At 41.3% G+C, this 12,524-nt stretch overlaps 1 long non-coding RNA gene across 1 annotated transcript in view; it reads left to right on the top strand.

Annotated features, from left to right (window-relative positions):
• The window catches only part of LOC138752623 (uncharacterized), a 93,433-nt gene extending 82,198 nt beyond the window's left edge, over positions 1 to 11,235 (top strand). Inside the window, exon 3 of the long non-coding RNA XR_011350777.1 lies at positions 10,096 to 11,235. This is a non-coding gene — a long non-coding RNA (uncharacterized lncRNA). The remainder of the gene's footprint in view (positions 1 to 10,095) is intronic.
• The last annotated feature ends 1,289 nt before the right edge of the window (positions 11,236 to 12,524 follow it).

Below are 12,524 nucleotides of genomic sequence, written 5' to 3'. Positions count from 1 at the left end.
CCGTGCCTGCGTGGGTTTCCCCGGGGGGCTCTGGTTCCCTCCCACCATCCAAAACATGCCGGGGGTTGTAGGTCAATTGAGTGTAATTGAGCGACCTGGACTCGTGGGCAGAAAGGGCCTGTTACTGTGCTGTATGTCTAAAAAAAAGGTGCCAAATTTGTTATGTCAAGGGAGCAATGAAAACCTGGAGACTCTGGTTTGTTTCATGCTTTACAAGATGATGGTGATTTTGTGCTGGATATTCCTTCTTATTTTTTTCTCTCTAAAAGGCACAGGTTAAGGGTGAAAGGGGAAATGTTTCAAGGTCACATTTGGGAGACCCTCATTGTGCAGAGGGTAGTGGTACTGTGGAGCAAGCTGGCAGTTGAAGTGGTGAATGCAGGCTCAATTTTGACAATTACAAAACATTTGGACAGGTATAAGAATGGGAAGGGTATGGTCTGGGTGCAGGTCATTGGGATAAGGCAGAATAATAGTTGAGCACAAACTAGATGGGCTGAAGGGCCTGTTTCTGTGTTGTAGTTCTATGGTTCATTGGTTGGGTCAGACTTGATCTGTAATGGAAGAAGATAGCCACATGGCTATGCTAAAAGGGGAGCAGATGCAAACAAGGCCTCAGTCAAATCTTTCAAACTAGTGGATGATATCTTAACTGCCCAATTCTCCACAGCCCCTGGCAGGCATGGGGGAAGTTGGCATACAGATATGCCCAAAGCTATCAGGCCGATCTCTTCAAAGTTAATATGCGTTTCCCCAGTGAACTGTCAAAACTTGGTTAAATCACCCCAGCTGAAGGAATTATGGTGCCTTATTTTAAACAGTCATTGCTTCCTTCACATCTATATGTATTTTTAGCTTAGAATAGATCAAATTTAGTCTTCTTTTCCATTCAATAAGATCATTGTTGATCAGATACTTCATCCACTTTCCATCCTTCGAGCTGTCCAAATATCTATCCACCTCAGCCTTGAAGGTGCTCAGAGTAACCCACTACTGTCTGAGGGGTAGATAATCCAAAGATTTACAATTTCACAAGTGTAATGAAATAGGCTGATTACTTTGAATGTTCCAGCTTCTCAGCAATAAATGTCTAAATGTAAATGTGTAAGAGATAAAACAGTCCTGCTTTTAACTTTCTATTACATCCACAACATAGCATCTTCGACAATGTTGCACTGCCTCAATGTTGCATTGAAAACCAGTCAAGATTACATGAATCTGCTGGGGCCATCTATTGCATCCTGGACTCCTATTGTGATCTCCTCTACATCAAAGAGACTGGGTGCAGACTGGGAGATCACTTCACTGAGCACCCTGGCTCTGTCCGCCATAATAGCAGGGATCTCTGAGTGGTCACCCATTTCAATTCTCCGTCCCATTTCTTGCTGACGTGTCTGTCTATGGTCTTGTGTACTGTCAGACTGAAACCACCTGCAAATTAGAGGAACAACACCTCATCTTCTGTCTGGGCAATGTTATAGGCCCAGAGGACCCCAAAACCCAGCAGCAATAGAAATTCACCAAGATAAATACTTACCTAAATAAAAATCATTTTTAATTTTCTTTAAACATAAAAACAAACTTTAACTTATTACTGTTGTTAACTTAACCTAATTTAACCCCCTTCTAATTCTAAGTGCACGTGTATGTAACATGTATAAGTTCAGAAATGTTCTTTGATTCACAGTGCAATCTTATTTCTCACTCCTCCAAGTTCACTGGTATCAGGCAATTCTTATACTGTGCACAGAATTTAACTCAATGAATTTTCACTAAGCTCTGTTGCTTAAAGGTAATTGGTCACCACTCAGGAAGATTCTGGTTGATTTCAGAGAGAGAGGTTTGTTGCTCATTGGTTGGGCACACACAAACTGATACCCTCCGATCAGCCACTTCAGTGTCTTACCAAAGAAACGTGACCCATCAGGGTTTTCCAAATGATAACCTCTTTCTTTCAGGTCACCACAGAGCTCCTTTTTGTTTCCCTTATTTCAGGTGAAACTCTCTAGCCAGCCATTTCCTCTTGTATGGACCACAAGGGTTTTCAACAGGCTGAACTCAGAACACACACCCCATCTTCAAAATGGGGTTTCAACAAGCTGCCAGCTTGCCATGACTGCAGAAACCAGCTCTCTCTCTCTCTCTCTCTCTCTCTCTCTCTCTCTCTCTCTCTCTCTCTCTCTCTCCTTGCAAAACCACACGATTTTCTTAGTACAGCAAACTACAACCAGACAGATTATGGCACCGGACCCAAACTTCTGAGCCTGTTCATTTGTTGCTTTCAGAACAATAATCCATTTACACCTGCTTTTGAAATTCTTTAGCAAAGCAGTCCTCTTGTTTTATTGTCTTTACAAAGGCTCTCGGAGCCTGCATGACTCACTTTCAGCAAAGCTCGGCATTTTAAATGAGATCTATTTTGTGAAGTATTTGTTTGTTTGTGACCTACACTACTCCCACAATCTATCTCCTTCAAAAACATATCTATATACAATATAAAATATGATATAATCCATCACAACACTTTCCATCTCAGATGGCATCAACATCGACTTCTCTGGTTTCCATTAGCTGACCCCACCCCACCCCTCCCACCCCATCTATCCTCCTCTCCAGATCCAATTAACACCTTTGGTCTGTTGGACTGCCCCTGCCCTATCTTTTTTTTTCAGGGCTGTCTGGTTTTCCTTATGTCATGAAGAAGAGCTTTGGCCCAAATGGTTGGTTATCCATCTTTACCATCTCTGGACGCAACAAGACCTGCTGAGTTCCTCCAGCATTTCTGTTTTTACTACAATCACAACTTCTGTAGACTTTTGTGTTTCACAAGATGATATGTTCAAGCATTCCGAGCAACTGCTGACACAAAACAACTTGTATCAGTGTAAAGCTCTCCTGAGCCTGTCAATAGATCAAATAAATGTTTGCAATGCACATAGCATATTTGCAAAAATAGCAACTTCCCAAATAAACAGCAATAAGTTGAATAAAAAGCAAAAAGTCCTGGATACATTCAGTTAATGCAGAGAGTAATCCCTAATAGCCTTTCATCAATGTTTTATTTCAGATTTGCAGCATCTGCAGTTCTTTATTTTTCAATGTTTTTTCTAACCAGTTGATTGAGAGGACCTTTTGGGCCCAGGTTAATGGTGAAATTGTTTCTGGTTTTCTTCACATTGAATAAAAATATCTTTTATCTGATTGGTCACGTGAGACCTTGGTTTAGTATCTTGCATCATGCCTTACTAACAACTAACCACGCTGGACTTGCAGTCGGGGGACCCACAGGCTGTTGGAGACTTGCTCATGAGAACCAGGATTCAAGAGGGTGCTGAGGGTCAAGCTCCCGAAGGGCCTCGGGCGCTGAAGGCTTCCTGATCGTGTCCAGAGGTTTGGATATGGAGCTCGGGTAGCCGATGGTTAGAATAGGAGTCTGTGCGGCTGCAGAGGCCGCGGGAGGGCTGGAGGCGAAGCCACGGACACTCAGTATCTCTGAAATTATGTCCTGTCGCGTTTCTTTCTCTCCTACTGTAAGGGAAACCAGGTAACACTAATGGCAATTCTTTGTCTGCCTTACGGAAGGCAGAAGGCAACATTGTATAATATTATATGTTCTGCACATCATGTACATATACATATTACATGACAACAAACGAATCTTGAGATACTGAGCGTCTCCAGCACATTCATACATTGCACTTTGGTTTAATATCTTGCCTGAGCTAGCTCAGCAGTCAATGCCACACCCAGCATCTGCTTTTTGCTGTAAGACCACTCATAATCATATTCAACACTTTTACTTCTCTTGTGTTCTGCTGTTGTCTGATCTTCTATCGCAAGTCAATGTTAATGTTTTCACAATATATTTCCGCCCCTGGCAGTTTTCTTTACATTTTCAACAACACATGGCCCAACACAAATAAAATGGCTTCGCTGCCAGAGCTGCTGTAACGGATCGGCAGGGAGTGGGGAGCGGAGACACAGCGCTTCCCCACAGGGTCAAACTGCCCAGTCCAACTGCAGTCAGCTCTGTGCAGGCTTTAAATATCCCGTCAAAGGAGATAACGGTGGTTTTATTTAAAATACCGTGGTGGCGAGCTCTGGATTACCGCAGCCACGAGGGGTTGCAGATCCAAGGGAAGCAGAGGACTGGCACTGGGCACCAGTAAATGGGGAGACGAGGAACCCACCCCCCAACCTAGTCTGAGAAGGAGAAGCAGAGGAGATGACCCATGGGACGATGACCACGGTAGAGGGCCAGCAAGGGGCTCTACGGCTGAAAGACCCACACATGTTGCGGGCTGTTGGTGACTTGGGGCAAGGAACCCACACAGGCTGCGGACTGCTGGAGAACAGCTCAAGACTGGATAAAGGGGGTACTAGGTATCAGAACCAGGATGCAAGAGGGTGCCAAGGGCTCTGATAGGTCTCTGACTGTGTCGGAGGATCAGATCTGGAGCTCGGGTGACCGATAGTTTGGACTGGACGCTGGGTGGCTGTGGGTGCGCTATAGGTGAATCTACAGACACTCGGTGACTCTGGGGTGGGCCTCTCTTTTGCTTCTCTTTCTCTGACCGCAACAGGCACTTCAGGCGTTGTCTGCCGATGGCGAATCTGTCGCCTTACAGCAGGCGAAAGCAATTTGTGTAATATGGCACTATTTTTATGACATGACAATAAATTGAATCTTGAACCAAAATCTTGCTTTCCTTTTCCACAATAATGAGTTCACTTTCCTCTGCTGCCATCTTTATGTTTAGACAACGCAAAACTAAGACAGGTGTCTTAAGTTAAGAAGCAAAGACATCATAATTGAATGTTGGAGCTGGTTAAGGGGCTATACAATGTACTGCTGTTTCATTGCTCCTGTGAGTTTTCCATTTCAAAGTGGCTTCCAACAGATGTTGCTGATTAACCGCCCATAAGTGTCTCTGCTTATCCGAGTGAGATTCCAGGCATTTCAAAAGTGGCCTGTTAATTGCTTTGCTGGTGTCTAAAACTACATGTTCATCACAATTAAGTGTTATATTTTTTTATTTGATGTTCAGCTTAGAAATGCAGAATTGCAGGAAAGTTCAGTCATCTTTCACTCCCATGGGATATTCTTGGAATTACAGTTTGGCTAAGCCAGCAAAAATATCCTGTTTGTGAGGCTGACATCATTTATCAAGATCATTTGATCAAATCCAGCCTTGCCAAACAATTTCCGAAACCTACTCCACTTTCTGAGACCATGGGCTCCACTGTGAGCAGAGGGATGCCGACCTCCCTGATCTGATCTCCTCTGAACTGATTGGAGAATTCCTTTTCAATCGCCAAGTCACTTTTACACAACCACTGAACAGCAGAAAATTTCCGCTCCATTGTCAGTGTAAAAACGTTGGGACGGAATTTTTTTTAATGCAAATTCCATCCCGTAATTTTTCCACTGGGACCCCTACACATTTTTGCGGAGTGCAAATTGACCAGAGCAACTCCGTAAGAAACAGGGCTAACGAATACGACATTTCCCCTCTCCAACAAATTCTGCAACGCAGGAAGGCTGTGTAAAAGTGCCCCTGTGTAAACTACCTCATTGGGACACACCGGAGGTAAGTCTACTCATTTTTTGGGGAATAATTCCAAAGTTTCTGTGCGCAAGTGACTCAAAGGAGAGCCGTTTCTCCCTCTGGTTCCTAGTTTAAACAAAATTGGCAGCCCAGATACTCTCTGACTTGTGTCCCAGCCAAGAATTGAGGCTTCATCAGCCTGTTTGGTGTCATTAACATTGGAAATGCAGAGTTTGACGTTTCAAACACATTCAGCAAGCTGATGTTCATGATCTTCTACAAACGAGAAGATAGCAAATCTTACCAATGTTATTAACTCAGTAATTGTCCAATATCTTTTCCGTGCCTCAGCTCGTTAAATCCCGAACAGCCCACAAAAGTTACGCATTCTGTCAAACTCATAACTTCATCTAATTGCAAGTAGGCTAATTATTGATTAACAACTGAAATGCTGATTCCATTAGTACTGCCAACAAGGGATAGAGGTGTGAGTTCTAGCATTGAACGAAGCTCGAGACTGTCTGATCTGCTGCAACCATTATTGCTGATTACTGCACAAAGAGAAATGCTTGGCCCTTAGATTGATAGATGCAATTGTAAAGCAATAATCTCTGTGGAGTGTGTTATAAAGGGCTTAGTCGCCTAGAATTCAAAGTTCAACATTAGATTTATTGCCAGAGTGAATTCATGACATTGCGTACAACCCTAAGATTCTTTTCTGAAGTCCACCCTATTTCTCACCATGTCGCTGGAAGATGCACATAATGTATAAATTTAAAATTAAATTTAAATTTAGACATATAGCATGGTAACAGGCTATTTCAGCCCATGAGTCCGTGCCGCCCAATTTACACCCAATTAACCAAATGGGGTGGGGGGAGGGAATCAGAGCCCCCGGGGAAAACCCATGCAGACATGGGGAAAGCATTAAAAACTCCTTACAGGCAGCATGAACTAACAGCTATGCCAACCTGCTTTTGAGAAGCTGTTGTGTTCAGAATAGGTTTGACGGGTTCAAAAACAATCAAGGCTGGTCACGTGTTATGAACAAACAGTTATGCACTGCAGAATTCACAAAAAGAGTACAGACTAACATACTCAGCTCACAATCATAGTATATAGAAAAAAGTGAGTTTAGTTTGTTCAGCACCCATCACCCACAGGCATGGTATACTGAGAAATGAGGATTTAACTTCTTCAGCACCCACCACCCATAGGCAGAGTACACTAATAACAATAACAAGTAATGAAGATTTAACTTCCATAGTACCCATCTATCCCACTGATGCAGCTTGCTAATAAACAGCAAATTAATTACAAACTAACAAGTATATCAAATGAACCTGGTCTCCAGCATTGCCCACAGCTCGGGCCTATCGCAGTCAGCCCACCAAAGCTTCCCATGGCTTGCAGCCTGGAGTTCAGTGATGCCCTTCATGCAGCAGGAAGGAAGGAGAGAGAAAGAGAGAGAGAGAGAGAGAGAGAGAGAAAGAGAGAGACCAATCGTGCATCAGCCTCACAGGTGGGCAGATCTAACCCTTGATTGGCAGGTGAAGTGACTTCTAACTAGGCTCCAGAGGCCACATGACCATCCACAATCCACATTCCCACCAGGTTCCAAATGGAGAGGCCATATGACTCTCCACAATCCACATGACAGAAGTGATATAAATCTCCACATAAACCATAACTGTTGAATTTCCCATCAGAAATTAAGAAAGGCTTGTGCAGGTTTTCCCTTGCTATCTCCCTGCTTCGCTTTAGTTGACCATGGAATAGATGAGAGTGCTGGAGGACTTGTGGGTCAGACAGCTTCCATGGAGGTTGACGTTGGGGTTCAGGGCACTTTTTTGACACTTCAGGACCCTCCAGGTATTTAAAACAGAATCTCATCTACACTCAAGAATCACAAAATGCACTTTCTATTTTCTTCATCTTTCTTCACACGTAACGGTAATGAACCATCGGATTATTTTCTGTTATAAATTTACGTTCCTACATAATGTCTGGCCTTGGAAAACTGAGTGAACGAATGCAGAAGTTTCCATTCATTCATTTAAAGGACTACATAATCTTCAATTCCGCCCTACACACAGCACCCAAATCGCTGTCACCCAGAAAGCTATGATCCAAATGCAGGAAAATGGCATTAAAATGGATGGGTGCAGTAGGTCAATATGGGCCAAAGGACTGATTTCTGTGTTGTAACCAAACACTACCATTGGAGAGAAGCAGCAATCATCAAGGACCAGCGCATGTTCTGTTCTCGCTGCTGCCATCAGGAAAGAGGTCTAGGTACCACAAGACTCGCACCACCAGGTTCAGAAACAGCTGCTACCCCTCCACCATCAGACTCCTCTACAACAAATTCAATCAGGGACTCACTGAAGGACTTTGACCTTGCTCACAGCACAGTTAGCGTGATGCCCTTGCAGCACCAGCAACCCAGGTTCAAATCTGGCACTGTTTGTATGTTCTCCCCATGTCTGTGTGGGTTTCCTCCAGGTGGTTAAGCTTCATTCCCACCCTTCAAATTGTACGAGGTGTGTAGATTAATTAGGATGCTTGGTTGGCACGTGCTCTTAGGCCAGAAGGCCCTGTTACTGTACTGTATGAAAAAATTTAAAATATTTTTTTTCCTGTATTTGCACAGTGTGTTCACATTTCTTTCTTTTGCAAACATTTTTTTCTTCTTGAATACAGCTTACAGTTACCAATACTTAGAAATTCAGCCTGGCCCACGGGGAAAAGAATCTCAGGATTGTATGTGATGTTATGTAGGTTCTCTGACAATAAATGTGAACTTCGAACCTTTCCGTAGATGCTGCTTGACCTGATGAATAGTTCTGACACTTTTTGGCATTTTTATTATTTGTTTGATCTTCATCCTCTGCTGCACAATGTATTTGACTGAATGCCCAGAGCTCTGAGTTAGTTCACCTCTTCCATGTAAGCAAGCATTCTTCAGTTCTCTGGGTTTACATGAAACATTGGTCATGTATCTTTCCCAAAATGTTGGTTATGTATCTTTCCCAAAAAACATTGGTTATGTATCTTTCCCAAAATGTTGGTTATGTATCTTACCCAAAAAACGTTGGTTATGTATCTGTACCAAAAGACATTGGTTATGTATCTTTCCCTAAAAAACATTGGTTATGTATCTTTCCCCAAAAAACATTGGTTATGTATCTTTCCCCAAAAAACATTGGTTATGTATCTTTCCCTAAAAGACATTGGTTATGTATCTTTCCCTAAAAAACATTGGTTATGTATCTTTCCCCAAAAAACATTGGTTATGTATCTTTCCCCAAAAAACATTGGTTATGTATCTTTCCCTAAAAAACATTGGTTATGTATCTTTCCCTAAAAAACATTGGTTATGTATCTTTCCCCAAAAAACATTGGTTATGTATCTTTCCCCAAAAAACATTGGTTATGTATCTTTCCCCAAAAAACATTGGTTATGTATCTTTCCCTAAAAAACATTGGTTATGTATCTTTCCCAAAATGTTGGTTATGTATCTTTCCCAAAAAACATTGGTTATGTATCTTTCCCAAAATGTTGGTTATGTATCTTTCCCAAAAAACGTTGGTTATGTATCTGTACCAAAAGACATTGGTTATGTATCTTTCCCTAAAAAACATTGGTTATGTATCTTTCCCCAAAAAACATTGGTTATGTATCTTTCCCTAAAAAACATTGGTTATGTATCTTTCCCTAAAAAACATTGGTTATGTATCTTTCCCTAAAAAACATTGGTTATGTATCTTTCCCCAAAAAACATTGGTTATGTATCTTTCCCTAAAAAACATTGGTTATGTATCTTTCCCTAAAAAACATTGGTTATGTATCTTTCCCTAAAAAACATTGGTTATGTATCTTTCCAAAAAAACATTGGTTATGTATCTTTCCCTAAAAAACATTGGTTATGTATCTTTCCCTAAAAAACATTGGTTATGTATCTTTCCCTAAAAAAACATTGGTTATGTATCTTTCCCAAAAAACATTGGTTATGTATCTTTCCCTATAAAACATTGGTTATGTATCTTTCCCAAAAAACATTGGTTATGTATCTTTCCCTAAAAAACATTGGTTATGTATCTTTCCCTAAAAAACATTGGTTATGTATCTTTCCCAAAAAACATTGGTTATGTATCTTTCCCTAAAAAACATTGGTTATGTATCTTTCCCTAAAAAACATTGGTTATGTATCTTTCCCTAAAAAACATTGGTTATGTATCTTTCCCAAAAAACATTGGTTATGTATCTTTCCCTAAAAAACATTGGTTATGTATCTTTCCCTAAAAAACATTGGTTATGTATCTTTCCCTAAAAAACATTGGTTATGTATCTTTCCCAAAAAACATTGGTTATGTATCTTTCCCTAAAAAACATTGGTTATGTATCTTTCCAAAAAAACATTGGTTATGTATCTTTCCCAAAAAACATTGGCTATGTATCTTTACCAAAAAACGTTGGTTATGTATCTTTACTGAAATATTGGTTATGTATCTTTACAGAAATGTTAATTATGTACCTTTACAGTTCAGCGGGCAGCAACCTCCTTTGAAGAAGACCACAGAGCCCACCTCACTGACAAAAGACAAGGGAGGAAAAACCCAACACCCAACCCCAACCAACCAATTTTTCCTTGCAACTGCTGCAACCGTGTCTGCCTGTCCTGCATCAGACTTGTCAGCCACAAACGAGCCTGCAGCTGACGTGGACATTTACCCCTCCATAAATCTTCATCTGCGAAGCCAAGCCAAAGAAAAAGAAAGTTATTTATCTTTACTGAAACATTGGTGATGTATCTTTATCGAAACATTAGTTATGTATCTTTATTGAAATATTAATTATATATCTGACCCAAAGCATTCATTATATACCTTTACTGAAATGTTGGTTATGTAATTTTACCAAAACAATGGCTACATATCTTATCCAAAACATTGCTTATGCATCTTTTCCAAAATATTGGATATGTATCTTACCTAAAAATTGGTTATATATCTCTACTGAAATGTTGGTTACGTAAATTTACCAAAATGTTGATTATGTATCTTTACCAAAACATTGGTTATGTATCTTACCCAAAACATTGGTTATGTATCTTTACCAAAATGTTAGTTATGTAACTTCATGTTGATGCAATCATGAAGAAGGCCTGCCAGCGGCTATACTTTGTGAAGTCCTTGAAGCTATTCGGTATGTGACCAAAGACTCTCAAAAACTTTTATAGGTGTACTGTGGAGCGCATTCTGGCTGGATGCATCACTGTCTGGTGTGGAGGCACCAACTCTCAGGACAAGAGAAAAAACTCCTGTGAGTTGTAACTCACCCTGAGATATCACCGGCACCAGACTCCACTCCATTGAGGACATCTAATATGAAGCAGTGTCTTAAAAAGACATCCTCTATCCTCAAAGACCCCCACCTCCCAGGCCATGCCATCTTCACTCTGTTACCATTGAGAAAATAGGTACAGGAGCCTAAAGACGAGCTCCCAATGGCACAAGGAACAGCTTCTCCCCCGCTGCCATCAGATTCTTGAATAATCAATGAATGAAAGACACTGTCTTACTTTTCATGCTCTATTATTGTTTTTTTTTAAATCACAACGTTGTAAGATAGTTATGATATGAACGTTTGCACTGTGATATGCTACTGCGAATTTCACGACAATAAATTCTGATTCTGATTTTTCCTGCTGCATAACGTACACAATTTGATCTGCTGAGAATCCCCAGAATTGTGTTTTACTTCTCTGATAGGTTGTGCGTAACGCTCTCAAATTTCATCATTGCAAAAACGGAGATGCAACTGGATATAGTGTCCTAAACCAGCCACGCTCACCCTTTGTCTGGCTATGCCCCCACTCCCAATACTCACACCTCTCCCCGCCCTAGGACTCTGTCAAAGTTCATGGGCCCAATCTCCTGTGAAGCAATCAAGTTTTGGTTTCTTCCATACTTCTCTCCGATCAACTATGTAAAAAGCACAAAAAAATATTTATGTTGGATGAAGTGAAAAGAAAACAAGGCTTATACTTAGTTGTGCTGTGGCCCCCAATAACGTTACCGTTATTTTAATATCGGGTATTTGGGCAGGCGACTTGCACACTGAAACGCCTCACAAATATTAATGAGCTCTTGATCAGGTCATCTGTTTTAAACAATGTTGATTGTGGCACATACATTGGCCAGGATGCCAGGAGAAATTCCTCTGACCGTTTTCAAAAGCTTTGCTCCGGGTTTTCTTACCCCTACACTTAAAGGCAGATGGAGTCTCAGTTTAATGTCGACTTCAAGGATATGACTCCTCTGACAAGTTTCACACACCCTCAGCAGTCAACGGAGAGTCAAGATGTTGAACTGAAGTAGACCTTGAATTCTCAGAGTGCTGTCAGCAAAGCTACTGGCACAGAACAACATGGTTCCTTAGGGAAAGAAACCTCTCCCTTCCTGCCAGGTTGTTAAGGGCACAGCCACCTTCTCATGACCACGAGGGAGGGTCACTGATTAAGAAGCAAATGGTCTTCCCGACCACAATAGATGCAAGAAAGCCAAAGGCAGAAAAGTCATGAGGCAAGACATTTGCTTCACCATTACCAGCTACAATGAATTGAAAGCCAGCTTAACTACACTTCAAGCGACCAACTATTGCTCAATACAGATTAGTTATTAAACTTTGGACTGTCTTGGTCCATGAAATCTGTGCATTGTCAGTGATTCCCACGTCTGATTCCTGGCCCTTTGGTATAAGGATACATGGAAACATGTTCCGATTCGCAGACCTGACCTCCCATGCTGACCTGCCCCAATCGCTTCATCAGTGCTCAGCAAAACAAATCGAAAATTATTAGCACAAAGCTAATGACATCCCTTTCTGATTGTTTATCTGCGTGGTAAGAAGGGTCAGGAGGGACAAGATTCTCATTCCATTAGCTCAAACCCAAGCCTCAAAAAGAATTG

Source organism: Narcine bancroftii, chromosome 2, assembly GCF_036971445.1.
Source record: "Narcine bancroftii isolate sNarBan1 chromosome 2, sNarBan1.hap1, whole genome shotgun sequence".
Taxonomy (NCBI): Eukaryota; Metazoa; Chordata; class Chondrichthyes; order Torpediniformes; family Narcinidae; genus Narcine; species Narcine bancroftii.
The sequence above is the reverse complement of the archived record's forward strand: the minus strand, read 5'-3'. Positions and strand labels throughout refer to the sequence as shown.